This window comes from Schistocerca serialis, chromosome 5, assembly GCF_023864345.2.
Source record: "Schistocerca serialis cubense isolate TAMUIC-IGC-003099 chromosome 5, iqSchSeri2.2, whole genome shotgun sequence".
Lineage (NCBI taxonomy): Eukaryota > Metazoa > Arthropoda > Insecta > Orthoptera > Acrididae > Schistocerca > Schistocerca serialis.
In genome coordinates, this window is record NC_064642.1 from 615,212,374 (window position 1) to 615,228,910 (window position 16,537).

Sequence of the window (16,537 nt, forward strand, 5' to 3'; positions counted from 1 at the left end):
CGTGTTTATACATCTACACTACCGCCCATTAAAATTGCTACACCAAGAAGAAATGAAGTTGATCAACGGGTATTCATTCGACAAATATATTATACTATAACTGACATGTGATTACATTTTCATGCAATTTGGGTGCATAGATCCTGAGAAATCAGTACCCAGAACAACCACCTCTGGCCGTAATAACGGCCTTGATACGCCTGGGAATTGAGTGAAACAGAGCTTGCATGGCGTATACAGGTACAGCTGCCCATGCAGCTTCAACACGATACAAGAGTTCATCAAGAGTAGTGACGGGCGTATTGTGACGAGCCAGTTGCTCGGCCACCATTAACCAGACGTTTTCAGTTGGTGACAGATCTGGAGAATGTGCTGGCCAGGGCAGCAGTCGAACATTTTCTGTATCCATAAAGGCCCGTACAGGACCTACAACATGCAGACGTGCATTATCCTGCTGAAATGTAGGGTTTCGCAGGAATCGAATGAAGGGCAGAGCCACGAGTCGTAACACGTCTGAACTGTAACGTCCACTGTTCAAAGTGCCGTCAATGCGAACAAGAGGTGACTGAGACGTGTAACCAATGGCACCCCATACCATCACGTCGTGTGATACACTACTATGGCGATGACGAATACATGCTTCCAATGTGCGTTCACCGCAATGTTGCCAAACTCGGATGCGACCATCATGATGCTGTAAACAGAACCTGAATTCATCCGAAAAAATGCCATTCGTGCACCCAGGTTCATCGTTGAGTACACCATCGCAGACGTACTGTGTGTGATGCAGCGTCAAGGGTAACCGCAGCCATGGTCTCCGAGCTAATAGTCCATGCTGCTGCAAACGATGTCAAACTGTTCGTGCAGATGGTTGTTGTCTTGCAAACGTCACCATCTGTTGACTCAGGGATCGAGACGTGGCTGCACGATCCGTTACAGCCATGTGGATAACATGGCTGTCATCTCGACTGCTAGTGATACGAGGCCGTTGGGATCCAGCACGGTGTTCGGTATTACCATCCTAAACCCACCGATTCCATATTCTGCTAACAGTCGTTGGATGTCGACCAACGCGAGCAGCAATGTCGAGATACGATAAACCGCAATCGCGATAGGGCACAATCCGACCTTTATCAAAGTCGGAAACGTGATGGTACGCATTTCTCCTCCTTACAAGAGGCATCACAACAACGTTCCACCAGGCAACGCCGGTCAACTGCTGTTTGTGTATGAGAAATCGATTGGAAACTTTCCTCATGTCAACACGTTGTAGGTGTCGTCACCGGTGCCAACCTTGTGTGAATGCTCTGAAAAGCTAATCATTTGCATATCACAGCATCTTCTTCCTGTCGGTTAAATTTCGTTTCTGTAGCATGGCATCTTCGTGGTGTAGCAGTTTTAATGGCCAGTAGTGTAAAAGACGACGACTGTTCAGTTTTCGCGCCAGTTGCCTAAAAGTGGCGCTAGTAGCGCCAGTGTGAGGATGCAAATCAGATTTGCTTTAAATAGATGCTGTAATGGCCGTGAACGTTGGACATGGTGAGGTGATAGTAGTCAAAAATGCCTTGAAGGCGATAAAGACGCCATTACCGACACCTTGAATAGAGATGTGGAAATGGAAACGGATTAATAATTGCTTAAATAATTGTAAAAATTGATTGGGAAGAATAATTGAGAAAATTTTGAAGTTAATTTATGAATCTGTGCACAATCTTAGGTGAACTTTAACTAATGCCAGTATCAACAGACCTTGAATATCATTACATTCAAGGTCAATAAACATAATTTGCTTTACGTACTGCTTTTTGCTGTAGTGTGCGGCACCAAATAATCACCGCAACCATTGAAATTGTCGATCTGTCTATAAGTTCTTAAACACACGAAGCACATATTTTTAGTATAACTAAACCAAGTACTACAGGTGCCTATCAAGTCTGAGTCATTACCTTCACATTAATTCCTTTGTATTTAGTCTTGAGTGTGACAAGTCGATGCAGGAACGTTCCTACAGATATGGCGTTAATTATTCTTGTGTGCACCGAACCTCTTGACGCAGGATCTCGGCGGCGAGTGAAATGATGAACAGATAAGAGTTGAACTTATAACTGTGCGAATAAATATTCCTTTTTTAATAACTTTTTATAATAGTTTTAATGAACGGTTAAAATACACATAACAATGCTGATAGACGGATCCAAGCATACGTCTGTACGCTACGCTTCCAGAAACAAAAGGTGTGAAGTTACATGAATTAATAAACTGAAGAGCGTATTTCTTACTTTGTTTCATACAGATATTTAACGATGTATCAAAATATTATTCTTGCCACAAAACAACTCGTGAATTTACTTTTGGCGATGTCTTTGGGTTCATTCAGTTTACATAAAAGCTTATATATGAGAAAAGAAAAGGAAGGAAAATAATATGATTCAATACAGCCTCACTGCGTTTTAATGGGATCGTGTAATAGGGCTACGAGGAACTCAACGTTCCTTCTGCGACACTGCAGAAAGACTTGGCAGGAGTGTAGTCACTGTACACGATTCCTGGCATCAGCGGTCGCGAGAATATACGCTCTCAAGAAGACCAGGCTCCTCACGGCTACTGTCAGGGAAGACCATAGTGTGGAATTCACCATAATTTTGGTTCATTTGGATATCTTCATACGAAGTTCAGGTGATAGGAAGCACTAGAAAAAAAAATGGCTCTGAGCAATTGGGACTTAACATCTGAGGTCATCAGTCCCCTAGAACTTAGAACTACTTAAACCTAACTAACCTAAGGACATCACAAACATTCATGCCCGAGGCAAGATTCTAACCTGCGACCGTAGCGGTCGCTTGGTTCCAGACTTTAGCGCCTAGAACCGCTCGGCCATCCCGGCCGGCGGAAGCACTAGAGATGGCCTCTGCTGTAAGCAAAACCTGACGCAGCACAGATGAGAGAACTTACGTCTGAACGTTGTCTGAAATCGTCAAATGAAAGGAAACTGGTCTCACACATTATGCAACTGAAACTTTTTTATTGTAATTTTATCTACATCCAAATCTACATAGACACTACACAAGCCGCCACACAGTGCGTGGAGGAGGATATCCTGTACCACTATTTGTCATTTCCTTTCCTGTTCCACTCTCAAATAGAGCGAGGGGAAAACGACTGTCTTTGTGCTTCCGTATGAGCCGTAATTTCTCGTGTTTTATCTTCGTGGTTCTTACGTACAACGTAGGTTGGCGGCAGTAGAATCGTTCGACAGTCAGCTTCAGATGCCGGTTCTCCATAACACTTACGTGTTGTTCGAACCTACAATGGCAGGTTATCAAGATTTAAGTGAGTTTGAACGTGGTGTTACAGTCGACGCACGAACGATGGGACATAGCATCTCCGAGGTAGCTATGAAGTGGGGATTTTCTAGTACGAATATTTCACGAGTGTCTCGCTAACATCACGAATCCGTTTACATCCGCTGCGGCCGGAAAAATATCCTGCAGGAAAGGGGCCAAAGACGATAGAAAAGAATCGTTCAACGTAACAGAAGTTCAACCCCTCCGCAAATTGGAGCAGATTTCAGTGCTGGGCCATCAACAAGTGTCAGCGTGCGAACTATTCGATATGTACTTTCGGAGCCAAAGGCTCACTCGTGTACCCTTGAGGACTGCACGACACAAAGCTTTACGCCTTAGCTGGACCCTTCTGCACCGACATTGGATTGTTGATGACCGGAAACATGTTGCCTGGTCGGACGAGTCTCGTTTCAAATTGTATCGAGCGGCTTGACGTGTACGGGTACGGAGGGAGCCTCATAAATCCAATAAATTCATGGACCCTGCATGTCAGCAGGGGACTATTCAAGCTGGTGGAGGCTCTGTAACGGCGTGGGGCGTGTGCAGTTGCAGTGCTGTGGGACCCCTGATATGTCTAGATACGTCTCTGACAGGTGACTTGTACATAAGCATCCTATCTGATCACCTGCATCCACGCATGTCCATTGTGTATTCCGACGGACTTGGGCAATTCCAGCAGGAGAATGCGGCACCCCACACATCCAGAATTTCTACAGAGTGATTCCAGGAGTACTCTTCTAAGATTAAACACTTAAAAAAAATGGCTCTGAGCACTATGGGACTTAACATCTGAGGTCATCAGTCCCCTAGAACTTAGAACTAATTAAACCTAACTAACCTAAGGACATCACACACATCCATGCCCGAGGCAGGATTCGAACCTGCGACCGTAGCGGTTGCGCGGTTCCAGACTGAAGCGCCTTTAACCGCTTGGCCACACCAGCCGGCTTAAACACTTCCGTTGGCCACCAGACTCCCCAGACATAAAGATTATGAAGATTATTGAGCGTATCTGCGATAGTTTGCAACGTGCTGTTCAGTAGAGATTTCCACCCGCCGTACTCTTACGGATTTATGGACGGCCCTGCCGGATTTATGGTGTCAGTTCCCGCCAGCAGTACTTCAGGCATTAGTCGAGTCCATGGCACGTCATGTTGCGGCACTTCTGCGCGCTCGCGTGGGCCGTACACAATATTATGCAGGTGTACCAGTGTCTTTGGCTCTTCAGTGTATATTTCCTTAAGCTTCTCTCTATGAATCTGAGGCCGGGTTTTCCTAATAGTTGTTTTATGTAATCATCCAACTCTAGGTCGCTCTACACCAGTGCTACCGACCTGCGGGAATTACCCACTTGCGAGAGCGGGGGGAGGGTAAAAACGAAAAGGTCAGATTGTGTTTCGGCAACGAAATTAAATTATTTTGAGACTGTAATACTTACTACATTAGTTACCAATAATTACATTTTTTAGAAGTGTTGGCGAGATTACAGTGTGTGAAAAGATTGTTTTGACACCATTTTTCTTCTTCAAGTAATTTACGGTAATATAGCCGGGTGACAACTGCCAACATTTCGACCTTTTCATTTTCAAGGCAAAACTTTAGCAAGATAGCTCTGTTCCTTGTGATTTTAAAATCTCGGTTTGTAGTGCCGTTGTGGAAAGATAAAACACACTACAAACACTAGCGCCACCACAGAACCAACGCTGACCGACGCTAGAAATTACCGAGAGTGAAATTTAACAACCAACAGATCGGCACTCATTAACTATGTTCCTCTGTTTTTTACAAGAGAGAGAGATAAATCACTCCCACCTGTTGGTTATTTCGTGTGTGTGTGTGTTTGTTTGTTACGTTTCCGCAATTGGACGGCAAACCAAGGTTTTAAATTCACTTGCACAGTGCTTTCTTGCTAAAGTGTTACCTTGGAAATGACAAGGTGTGCACCTGTCGAAATATCGTTGGCTGCTGAAGGCGTCACCTGACTGCGTTCCTGTAAGTTATTTAAACATTTTATATGATGGGAGAAATTCAGGACTACCATCTGCCTTGTTCTTCGCATAGTCCACCTTTTAGATGAGTACTTTGTACATTGTACATTGTATGACAGTAAAAATGAGACACACACTATGTGAGCAAAAGTATCCGGACACCCCCAAAACATACGTTTTTCATTTTAGGTGCATTGTGCTGCCACCTGCTGCCAGGTACGCCATATCAGCGACCTGAGTAGTCATTACACATCGTGAGAGAGCAGAATGGGGCGCTCCGCGGAACTCACGGACTTCGAACGTGGTCTGGAGATTGGGGGTCACTTGTGTCATACGTCTATACGCGAGATTTTCACACTCCTAAACATCCCTAGCTGCATTGTTTCCGATGTGATAGTGAAGTGGAAACGTGAAGGGACGCATACAGCACAAAAGCTTACAGGCCGACCCAATCTGTTGACCGACAGAGACCGCCGACAGTTGAAAAGGGACGTAATGTGTAATAGGCAGACATCTCTATGACACAGGTATTCCATACTGCATCAGGATCCACTGAAAGTACTATGACAGTTAGGCAGGAGGTGAGAAAATTTAGCTTTCATGGTCAAGCGGATGCTCATAAGCCACACACCACGCCGGTAAATGCCAAACGACGCCTCGCTTGGTGTAAAGGGCGTAAACACTGGACGATCGAACAGTGTGAAAACGTCGTGTGGAGTGACGAATCACGGTACACAATGTGACGATCCGATGGCAGGGTGTGGGTATGGCGAATGCCCGGTGAACGTCATCTGTCAGCGTGTGTAGTGTCAACAGAAAAATTCGGAGGCGGTGGTGTTATGGTGTGTTTTTCATGGAGGGGGCTTGCAACCTTTGTTTTTCGTGGCTCTATCACAGCACAAGCCTACATTGATGTTTTAAGCACCTTCTTGCTTCTCACTGTTGAAGAGCAATTCGCGGATGTCGACTGCATCTTTCAACACGATCGAGCACCTGTTCATAGTGCATGGCCTGCTTCTGAGTGGTTACACGACAGTAAAATCCCTGTAATGGACTGGCCTGCACAAGGTCCTGACCTGATTCCTATAGAACACCTTTGGGATGTTTTGGAACGCCAACTTCGTGCCAGGCCTCACCAACCGACATCGATATCTCTCTTCAATGCAATGCTCCGTGAAGAATGGGCTGCCATTCCCCAGGAATTCTTCCAGCATCTGATAGAACGTATGCCTGCGAGAGTGGAAGCTGTCTTCAAGACTAAGGGTGGGCCAACACCATATTGAATCCCACCATTACCGGTTAAGGGCGCCACGAACTTGTAAGTCATTTTCATCCAGGTGTCCAGATACTTTTGATCACGTAGTGTAAATGCTTTTCCGACTTGTAGTGGTTCCTGCAATGGACCAGGAATCGCTTCATTATTCCCGGCGCTACTGATAAACAAACAAACTGACATCGCAGCAGAACAATAACTATGTAACGGCTACTCGCCTGCTGAAGGGCCTACGTAATATTACTCGTATTAGATCTGCGAAAGGTTGGGAGCCATTTCTCTAGATGGTTACTCCAAGGTTTTTTTTACGGTAATTATAGTTTACATTGATTTGTCAGCAATGGTGCAATTGAACAGCTGTCGATCGCTTAGTCCATTACGTTCAGAGTCAACTGGCAGTTCCTGCACTACTCGTTATCCATTAGAGCGTTAACATAAATTGTAAACTGTAGCGGCCCTATTACAGTGTCTTACAGTCATGTCGACATTAAGTTGACTCGTACATCTGTGGATTTTTTCTGTTAAGAACGACTTGAGTTCAGCTTGCAAGGACGACCTGAACCAGACGCGAAATTTGATCAGCCATTAAGCTCGTATTTTGTTCACTAAGCCACAATGCGGAACGGTATCGAGGGCATTCTGGAAGTCGAGGAACACAGTGTGGAAACGACGACACACAATTAAATACGAGCAGTGTTAGCACTATGAACTTTATTCCTTTACGAAAGACACGCATGGAACACACAAAAGTATGCACATTACATAAGCTGATTACACGAAGACAATACGCGAAATGGAAATTCTCTAATGGAACTCTATAACTTAAACCAAAAACATTTCATTGTCTTAATATTCAACAATCCGCACCGTCACAGCAGCATAAAACTGTCCATCTTCTCCTACACGCTCTGAAGCCCATGGACGAACAGGGTGTGGAGTGTGTCCCAAGATTACTATTTGCAGAACCTGAATGAGTAGGCCAAAGTCATAGTACGAAAAACAGACCGAAAACTATGCAGAGCCACCTGTTGCCAGAACTATACTCTTCACATGCTGTGGGCATTTTGCCATCAGTTCACTTGACGTCTTCCCCTATTATAGAGGCATAAACGCGACACCATATTGCACACCTCCATTTAGCTACTTTGAAGTTTGGTATTCTTTGGCCAGATGAAGACGTTCCGCCGTGAGCAATAGACTTTTGCTGTACACCAGACTCCAAATGTGCTTCGCATGCAGCTCCCTTCAGTGCACTCTGCAAACCGTTTGAACTGGACCGGTGTTCAATGACATCCCAAAATTCCTGTCGAGTTTGAAACAGCTAACAGCTTGCAGCTCATCTTCGGCCCTGTCGGTTAGGTTCTTCCAGACCACTGTTAGCGCCATGTTAGTGCCATTGAGCTATACACTATTACTTGTACCGAGCGAGGTGGCGCAGTGGTTAGCACACTGGACTCGCATTCGGGAGGACGACGGTTCAATCCCGTCTCCGGCCATCCTGATTTAGGTTTTCCGTGATTTCCCTAAATCGCTTCAGGCAAATGCCGGGATGGTTCCTTTGAAAGGGCACGGCCGATTTCCTTCCCCATCCTTCCCTAATCCGAGCTTGCGCTCCGTCTCTAATGACCTCGTTGTCGACGGGACGTTAAACACTAATCTCCTCCTCCTCCACTATTACTTGTAGAACACATTGGACAACCCATGTCTATACACCAAGGAATGGGCGACTTCATTCACAGTGTGGTCGTTGGCACCTACAAATACAACAGTTAAACTTTGCCATTCTCTCATGGCTGCATGTCGACCCATCTTCATGCATTGATTCCATTGGGTGGACTAGCATATACGCACCCACTTCACCTTCGTTGCTTAAGTCACCGATGGAGTCTCACATAATGACATGGTAGCAGTTCTACACACGCTTCATTACTGCAAATTAACCAGTGTGTTATTTGAAGGGGTGGCTAATAATTTGTCTGCTGATCTTGGATTTCTTACTACAAGAATATACTATTTAGCTACGTTAGTACTGATACATTTGAGATAAAATGTGAGAGACTGAAAGAAAGACAACATTCGCGCATTTAAAAGAAGTGAAACCTCTAAACAATAATTTTATTGTTACCGGTATTAGTATTAAGGTTATTCTTGTCATGATACCCATGTTGTTGTTGTTGTGGTCTTCAGTCCTGAGACTGGTTTGATGCAGCTCTCCATGCTACTCTATCCTGTGCAAGCTTCTTCATCTCCCAGTACCTACTGCAACCTACATCCTTCTGAATCTGCTTAGTGTATTCATCTCTTGGTCTCCCTCTACGATTTTTACCCTCCACGCTGCCCTCCAATGCTACATTTGTGATCCCTTGATGCCTCAAAACATGTCCTACCAAACGATCCCTTCTTCTAGTCAAGTTGTGCCACAAACTTCTCTTCTCCCCAATCCTATTCAATACCTCCTCATTAGTTACGTGATCTACCCACCTTATCTTCAGCATTCTTCTGTAGCACCACATTTCGAAAGCTTCTATTCTCTTCTTGTCCATACTAGTTATCGTCCATGTTTCACTTCCATACATGGCTACACTCCATACAAATACTTTCAGAAACGATTTCCTGACACTTAAATCTATACTCGATGTTAACAAATTTCTCTTCTTCAGAAACGAATTCCTTGCCATTGCCAGTCTACATTTTATATCCTCTCTACTTCGACCATCATCAGTTATTTTACTCCCTAAATAGCAAAACTCCTTTACTACTTTAAGTGTCTCATTTCCTAATCTAATTCCCTCAGCATCACCCGATTTAATTTGACTACATTCCATTATCCTCATTTCACTTTTGTTGATGTTCATCTTATATCCTCCTTTCAAGACACTGTCCATTCCGTTCAACTGCTCTTCCAAGTCCTTTGCTGTCTCTGACAGAATTACAATGTCATCGGCGAACCTCAAAGTTTTTATTTCTTCTCCATGAATTTTAATACCTACTCCGAATTTTTCTTTTGTTTCCTTTACTGCTTGCTCAATATACAGATTGAATAACATCGGGGAGAGGCTACAACCCCGTCTCACTCCTTTCCCAACCACTGCTTCCCTTTCATGCCCCTCGACTCTTATAATTGCCATCTGGTTTCTGTACAAATTGTAAATAGCCTTTCGCTCCCTGTATTTTACCCCTGCCACCTTCAGAATGTGAAAGAGAGTATTCCAGTCAACATTGTCAAAAGCTTTCTCTAAGTCTACAAATGCTAGAAAGGTAGGTTTGCCTTTTCTTAATCTTTCTTCTAAGATAAGTCGTAAGGTTAGTATTGCCTCACGTGTTCCAACATTTCTACGGAATCCAAACTGATCTTCCCCGAGGTCCGCTTCTACCAGTTTTTCCATTTGTCTGTAAAGAATTCGCGTTAGTATTTTGCAGCTGTGACTTATTAAACCATAAGAGTAGATAATATACACAGTTCCCACAAAATTTAGATACGAATAGGGGAAATAGTGACGAAAATTAATACTTTCGATTACAAGGGATAAACTTTAACAGTTACGAAATGATTATTCTCCAAACGACCAAACTATCAGAACCGCACAGAAATAGAATTAAATCGTTGGTTTTTGTTCGTTTTAAAAAGCAGTAACTGCAAATTAATTCAAAATATTTTACAATTCTATGTGAAAACTTTATGATATTCCTTATTTTTATTACTCAGACAGGAATTTAAAAAAATGGCTCTGAGCACTATGGGACTTAACTTCTAAGGTCATCAGTCCCCTAGAACTTAGAACTACTTAAACCTAACTAACCTAAGGACATCACACACATCCATGCCCGAGGCAGGATTCGAACCTGCGACCGTAGCGGCCGCGCGGTTCCAGACTGTAGCGCCTTTAACCGCTTGGCCACCACGGCCGGCAACAGGAATTTAGTTGGTACTATTATGTACAGGTAAAGTACTGACACACAATGTAATTAAACTTTGAGGAGATATGAAAGTGTTCCATAGTGTGATGATGATGTGCTTCTTCCTGCTACCAGCGGCAGGAATGGCGAGCTTCGCGTTGCCGTACACAAAGGGTCGCGCACTCACCTGAATCTGAGTCCACTGCAGCTCCTGGCCACTTCTGCTGCCTGCGACGCAATCGTCACAAGTCATAGCTCTTTAAATCCTATGTTTTATCAGGTGATCGTCATCTTGAAATTTGTGATTAATAATAATAATGACAAAACGTACTGGTTTTTAAATCTTGTGGATTTAGTGTCAGTATGTCTAATACACTGAATATGTGCTGATTGTACCTGTGTGTTTTCTTATATTCTTCTTTATTATGATTAAAACCTAAGCAGCTTTCGCGGCTACAGTTCAACTACTGGCCATTAAAATTACTACACCAAGAAGAAATGCAGATGATAAACGGGTATTCATTGGACAAATATATTATACTAGAACTGTCGTGTGATTACATTTTCACGCAATTTGCGTGCATAGATCCTGAGCAATCAGTACCCAGAACAACCACCTCTGGCCGTAATATCAGCCTTGATACGCCTGCGCAATGAGTCAAACAGAGCTTGGATGGCGTGTACAGGTACAGCTTCCTATGCAGCTTCAACACGATAGCACAGTTCATCAAGAGTAGTGACTGGCGTATTGTGACGAGCAAGTTGTTCGTCCACCATTGACCAGACGTTTTCAGTTGGTGAAAGATCTGGAGAATGTGCTGGCCAGGGCAGCAGTCAAACATTTTCTGTATCCAGAAAGGCCCATATTGGACCTGCTACATACGGTCGTGCATTATCCTGCTGGAATGTAGGGTTTCGCAAGGATCGAATCAATGGTAGAGCCACAAGTCGTAACACAACTGAAATGTAACGTCCACTGTTCAAAGTGCCGTCAATGAGAACAAGAGGTGACCGAGACGTATAACCAATGGCACCCCATACCATCACGCCGGGTGATACGCCAGTATGGCGATGACGAATACATGCTTCCAATGTGCATTCACCGCGATGTCGCCAAACACGGATGCGACCATCATGATGCTGTAAACCTAACCTGGTTTCATCCGAAAAAATGACGTTTTGCCATTCGTGCACCCAGGTTCGTCATTGAGTACACCATCGCAGGCGCTCCTTTCTGTGATGCAGCGTCAAGGGTAACCGCAGCCATGGTCTCCGAGCTGATAGTCCATGCTGCTGCAAACGTCGTGGAACTGTTCGTTCAGATAACCGTTGTCTTGCAAACGTGCCCGTCTGTTGACTCAGGGATCGAGACGAGGTTGCACGATCCGTTACAGCCATGCGGATAAGATGCCTGTCATCTCGACCGCCAGTGATACGATGCCTTTGGGGTCCAGCACGGCGTTCCGTATTACCCTCCTGAACCTACCGATTCCATATTCTGCTAACAGTCATTGGATCTCGACCAACGCAAGCAGCAATGTGGCGATACGATAAACCGCAATCGCGATAGGCTACAATCCGACCTTTATCAATGTCGGAAACGTGATGATACGCATTTCTCCTTCTTACACGAGGTATCATAACAACGTTTCACCAGGCAACGCCGGTCAACTGCTGTTTGTGTATGAGAAATCGGTTGGAAACTTTCCTCATGTCAGGACGTTGTAGGTGTCGCCACCGGCGCCAACCTTGTGTGAATGCTCTGAAAATCTAATCATTTGCATATCACAGCATCTTCTTTCTGTCGGATAAATTTCGCGTCTGTTGCACGTCATCTTCGTGGTGTAGCAATTTTAATGACCAGTAGTGTATTTCACTTGTTAGTACTGTCGATCTTGACTGAGGTGCGCAACTCATATTTGTTGTGATTCCTGCAAGCGAAATATCATATATAACCAAATTCCGTGTGTCAGGCGATTTATGTCGAGTCAATCAAATAAATAAGGTAGCTGAAACAGCAAAATACCTTTAAAACATTTTTAGTGCATCACAATACAAACAAAACTCACACTGGTTTTCTGCCTAAAACGTGGTGTGGGACTGGAAGACTGGTGTGCTATGCCTACTGCCATTGCTCCTTGTGTAAGGTGATTCAGTTGCCCCTACCTACAGGTTTTATGCAACACACATCTCCTTCAAAAACCACATAGGACATTGCCATATTCTCTTATTCATTACATGCCAAATATTAGTCATACAGAAACAATAAATAGAACCTTTTTGTATGAAATTTAATGTAGCAAAATTTTGTACTGGGAGGTTTTCACTGGAGGCAACTGTTTTCGAATTATTCAAGAAAAAAGCATTTGAAGGTCACTTTTGTAGGTTTCTCCTGAGTAATTCAAAAACTATGGCTGCTGACGAAAACAAATAGAATACAAAATTTAACTGCATTAAATTTTCTACAAAATTTCCTGCTCATTTTTCATTTTAAACTTATAGTTTGCATGTAGCTAGCAAGTGAATTTGAAAATCCTTCAAATGGTTTTTCAACGCATTACAAGTTGCATAAAACACATAGGCATGGTCAGCCTGAATCACCCTATGTAGCTTCCAAAAACTGCGGAGATACATTACGCATTGTTTTAATGAAATTTTTTTTATTTGCAATTGAGCTTTCAATACTTTTACAAAACTAGTTATGGAATTTGACTTTACATTTCATCGTAATGTTTCTGAAGCAGAATGTCGAAATATTACAATTCTCATATCAAAGTAATCTGAAATGTGTATCCAGAAAAGTATCTTAATTATTTTCTTTAATTGGTTTACAAATACAGTTCGGTTTTAGTTCCATATACAAATCTTTGTCTTTACATTGGCTATGATGTAATTACTATCACTTTTGGACATACAAATTTCACGAACGCTAAATTGGACTTTTGTTTACATTATGTTTTTCACGTGTTTTGTTTGTATTTCAGTACCTTTATAAATTAGATGCATTTCATCTTAATTGTTCACAGTTCACTTTAAGTTGATTTATTCTCATAGATACTGTAATACAGTGACATAACAACACACAATAAAGTTCCTGCGTTTATGTAACTTAGCAAGGTAGTACCGCATTATTCATTATAGTCGGAATTGTATCTTTCGTTAAATATTGACGTATTCTGCTACATTACATACTCCTCCCTTTCTGTTCCCGCTCCGGAAAATATCACACATAAGAATTAAGGGCTGGACTCTCTCATGGCACGCATGCGCCAGTACAGGAAATGTGTTTACAAATGATTGTGATATCTGTATGTGTTTGTAAAATAAAGTAGTGACAACATTTATATACAAGGCACTAAATGTAAACTAAGCAGTGGAAACATAAATATGTATATATTCCTCGACTCTAAAGATGCCTTGCAAAGAATAAAGGCCAAACGCGTATGGCACAAAATTTGTATTTTATTCATTTGTAATTAGAAGGTCCCAAAGTAATAACTGTCAGCATACTGTAATATTATAAGCAACTGAGAACGACAATACTACGAAGGTTGGAGATGGGTGAAAGGATTTAGGATTAGGTCTGAAGCAGGTGGTTTCCCACTTTTCTGTCAGAATGTATTCACCAGGAACATATTCGCCTTTTTTGTGCTCCCACAGGAGAATTTTTCAGCTGGTCTTTGACATGCACGTCTTCTTTTTTGTTATAAATTGTCTGTCAAATCTAAAAAAAAAAAAAAATCATCCCATCTACTTCACTTACCGTTTTGAGTTTGACAGTCATTACTGCATTGTGAAGGTATATTACCTCATAATTTATCGTAATATTTACCGCTTGTAATTCTTTTTCCCATTCCTCTCATAAATGGACCCAGTGAGATACAGCTAACTACATGCTACCGTAATAGTCATACTTTCTGTTCTGTCTATGCATACGTGCGTTGGCACCAACAGATTCATTCTGCAGTCGGCCACAAGAATTTAAAGTGCGTTTTCGTGGTGTGTTGCGCATAAATTCTAGCAGGTTACGAGGAAGTAAGCACACTCATATTAGTTGGTGAGCAATACCGTACGACTGGAGTCATAAGCTTAGAAAGATATGTGTGTTATGGAATTCTATGTTACACCTCTGCAATGTGTACTGAGATAATTCTCAATCTATCTATAGTTTTAAACAAATACCTATTCGCTTGGAGGAGATAGCTAACACAGACGACACAGGTGTTACATATATTAGCTATATTTTAGCAGGAGAAACATTTTTCCCTCAAATCAGAAGCTTGTTAAAGTCTTGTAACAGTGTTTGAAAATCTGTGTCGAGACCGAAAATATCAATCTGTATTTTAATAGCGACAGGTTCAAAGGCACTACACCTTTCTGTGGTCCATTGCAAAACGTGACTGGCGGTCGGAATATGAAAGATGTGGTTGGGGGAGTCGTCATTAAGCGTACATTTCAGCAGTAGCAGTATTAGTAATGGTGCTGTTCGTCATCACATTAGAGCCGTAAACCCGTACAGTCAACAATAACAGGAGTAAATGGCAATTGGATGTCAACGTTTGTCACCATAATACTTACAGAGCCCCAAGATGTCGTAGAAGTCTGAGGTGGCGCTAACTGTACTCCCCTAGGCACAGAGCTGTGCGGCAGGCCGGGATCTCTGGGATTGTCTGGACTTGGATAACTAGTCGGGGGCAGGATGGTCACATCATGGACTTTATTTTGCGGTAGGTCGCGCCTGGTGGAGTTTTGGGCTGCTGGGCTTTGGAGATGGGCAGCTATAACGTTGTTTTGCGCACTCTCGACAGTCATAGCGACCTCATTAAAAAGGATTCACACCTCACAGAGATCTATGGACGCAGAGAGTTCAAAGAAAAGCATTATAGTCGCAATTGCCCACAGAATTATTCCCACGTCAGTATCAGGCACAATCATCAGGGATTAAACTTGCTGGCAGATTAAAACTGTGTGTCGGACCGAGACTCGAACTCGGGACCTTTGCTTTTTGCGGGCAAGTGCTCTACCAACTGAGCTGCCCAAGCGCGACTCACGCCCCGTCCTCACAGCTTTAATTCCACCAGTACCTCGTCTCCTACCTTCCAAACTTCACAGAAGCTCTCCTGCGAACCTTGCAAAACTAGCACTCCTGCAAGAAAGGATATTGCGGAGACGTGGCTAAGCCACTGCCTGGGGGATGTTTCCAGATTAAGGACTGGCAGAAGTAAAGCTGTGAGGAGGGGGCGTGAGTCGTGCCTGGGTAGCTCAGTTGGTAGAGCACTTGCCCGCGAAAGGCAAAGGTCCCGAGTTCGAGTCTCGGTCCGGAACACAGTTTTAATCTGCCAGGAAGTTTCATATCAGGGCACACTCTGCTGTAGAGTGAAAATTTCATTCTAGAATCATCAGGGATATTGAACACTAATTTCGAGAAACCCTTCAGTAGCTAAGGATTCCTAAGTAATACCCTTACACATATGAAGAATTTATAAGAGGAACTGGTTAAGTATGTAATGATAGCCCGCACACTAGGCCACTTTATGCCTTTATTGGCCACGTGAACATAACGTCGATTCCGGTTGTGACTCCTAAATTGTAGAACACAACTACCTCTACATATATACTCTACAAGCTGCCGTGTAGTGCATGGTGGAGGGTGGCTTGTACAGCTACTAGTCGTTGCCTTTCCTGTTCCACTCGCAAACAGACTGAGGGAAAAATGACTGCCTGTATGTTTCCATATAAGCCCTAATTGCTCTTACATTGTCTTCGCAAAATGCGCTTTGGCAGCAGTAAAATCATACTGCAGACAACAGCAAAACCCAATTCTCTTAATTTTGCCAATAATGCCTCATGAAAAGAACGTCGTCTTCCGCCCAAGAATGCCCATTTCGATTCACGAAACATTTCCGTAATAGTCTTATGTTAATAAAACCTAGCGGTAATAGGTGCTGCTTACACCTGTGTATCGAATCCTTTCTGTTCCAACGACACAAAACATATAACAGTTCACTCATCAGCCAGAACATTTGACCAGAGGC

At 43.1% G+C, this 16,537-nt stretch overlaps 1 non-coding gene across 1 annotated transcript; it reads left to right on the plus strand.

The window, feature by feature from the left end:
* The first annotated feature begins 15,753 nt into the window (after positions 1–15,753).
* Trnas-cga (transfer RNA serine (anticodon CGA)) lies at positions 15,754–15,828 on the plus strand. Its single transcript has one exon. It is a non-coding gene; the product is annotated as a tRNA-Ser (tRNA).
* The last annotated feature ends 709 nt before the right edge of the window (positions 15,829–16,537 follow it).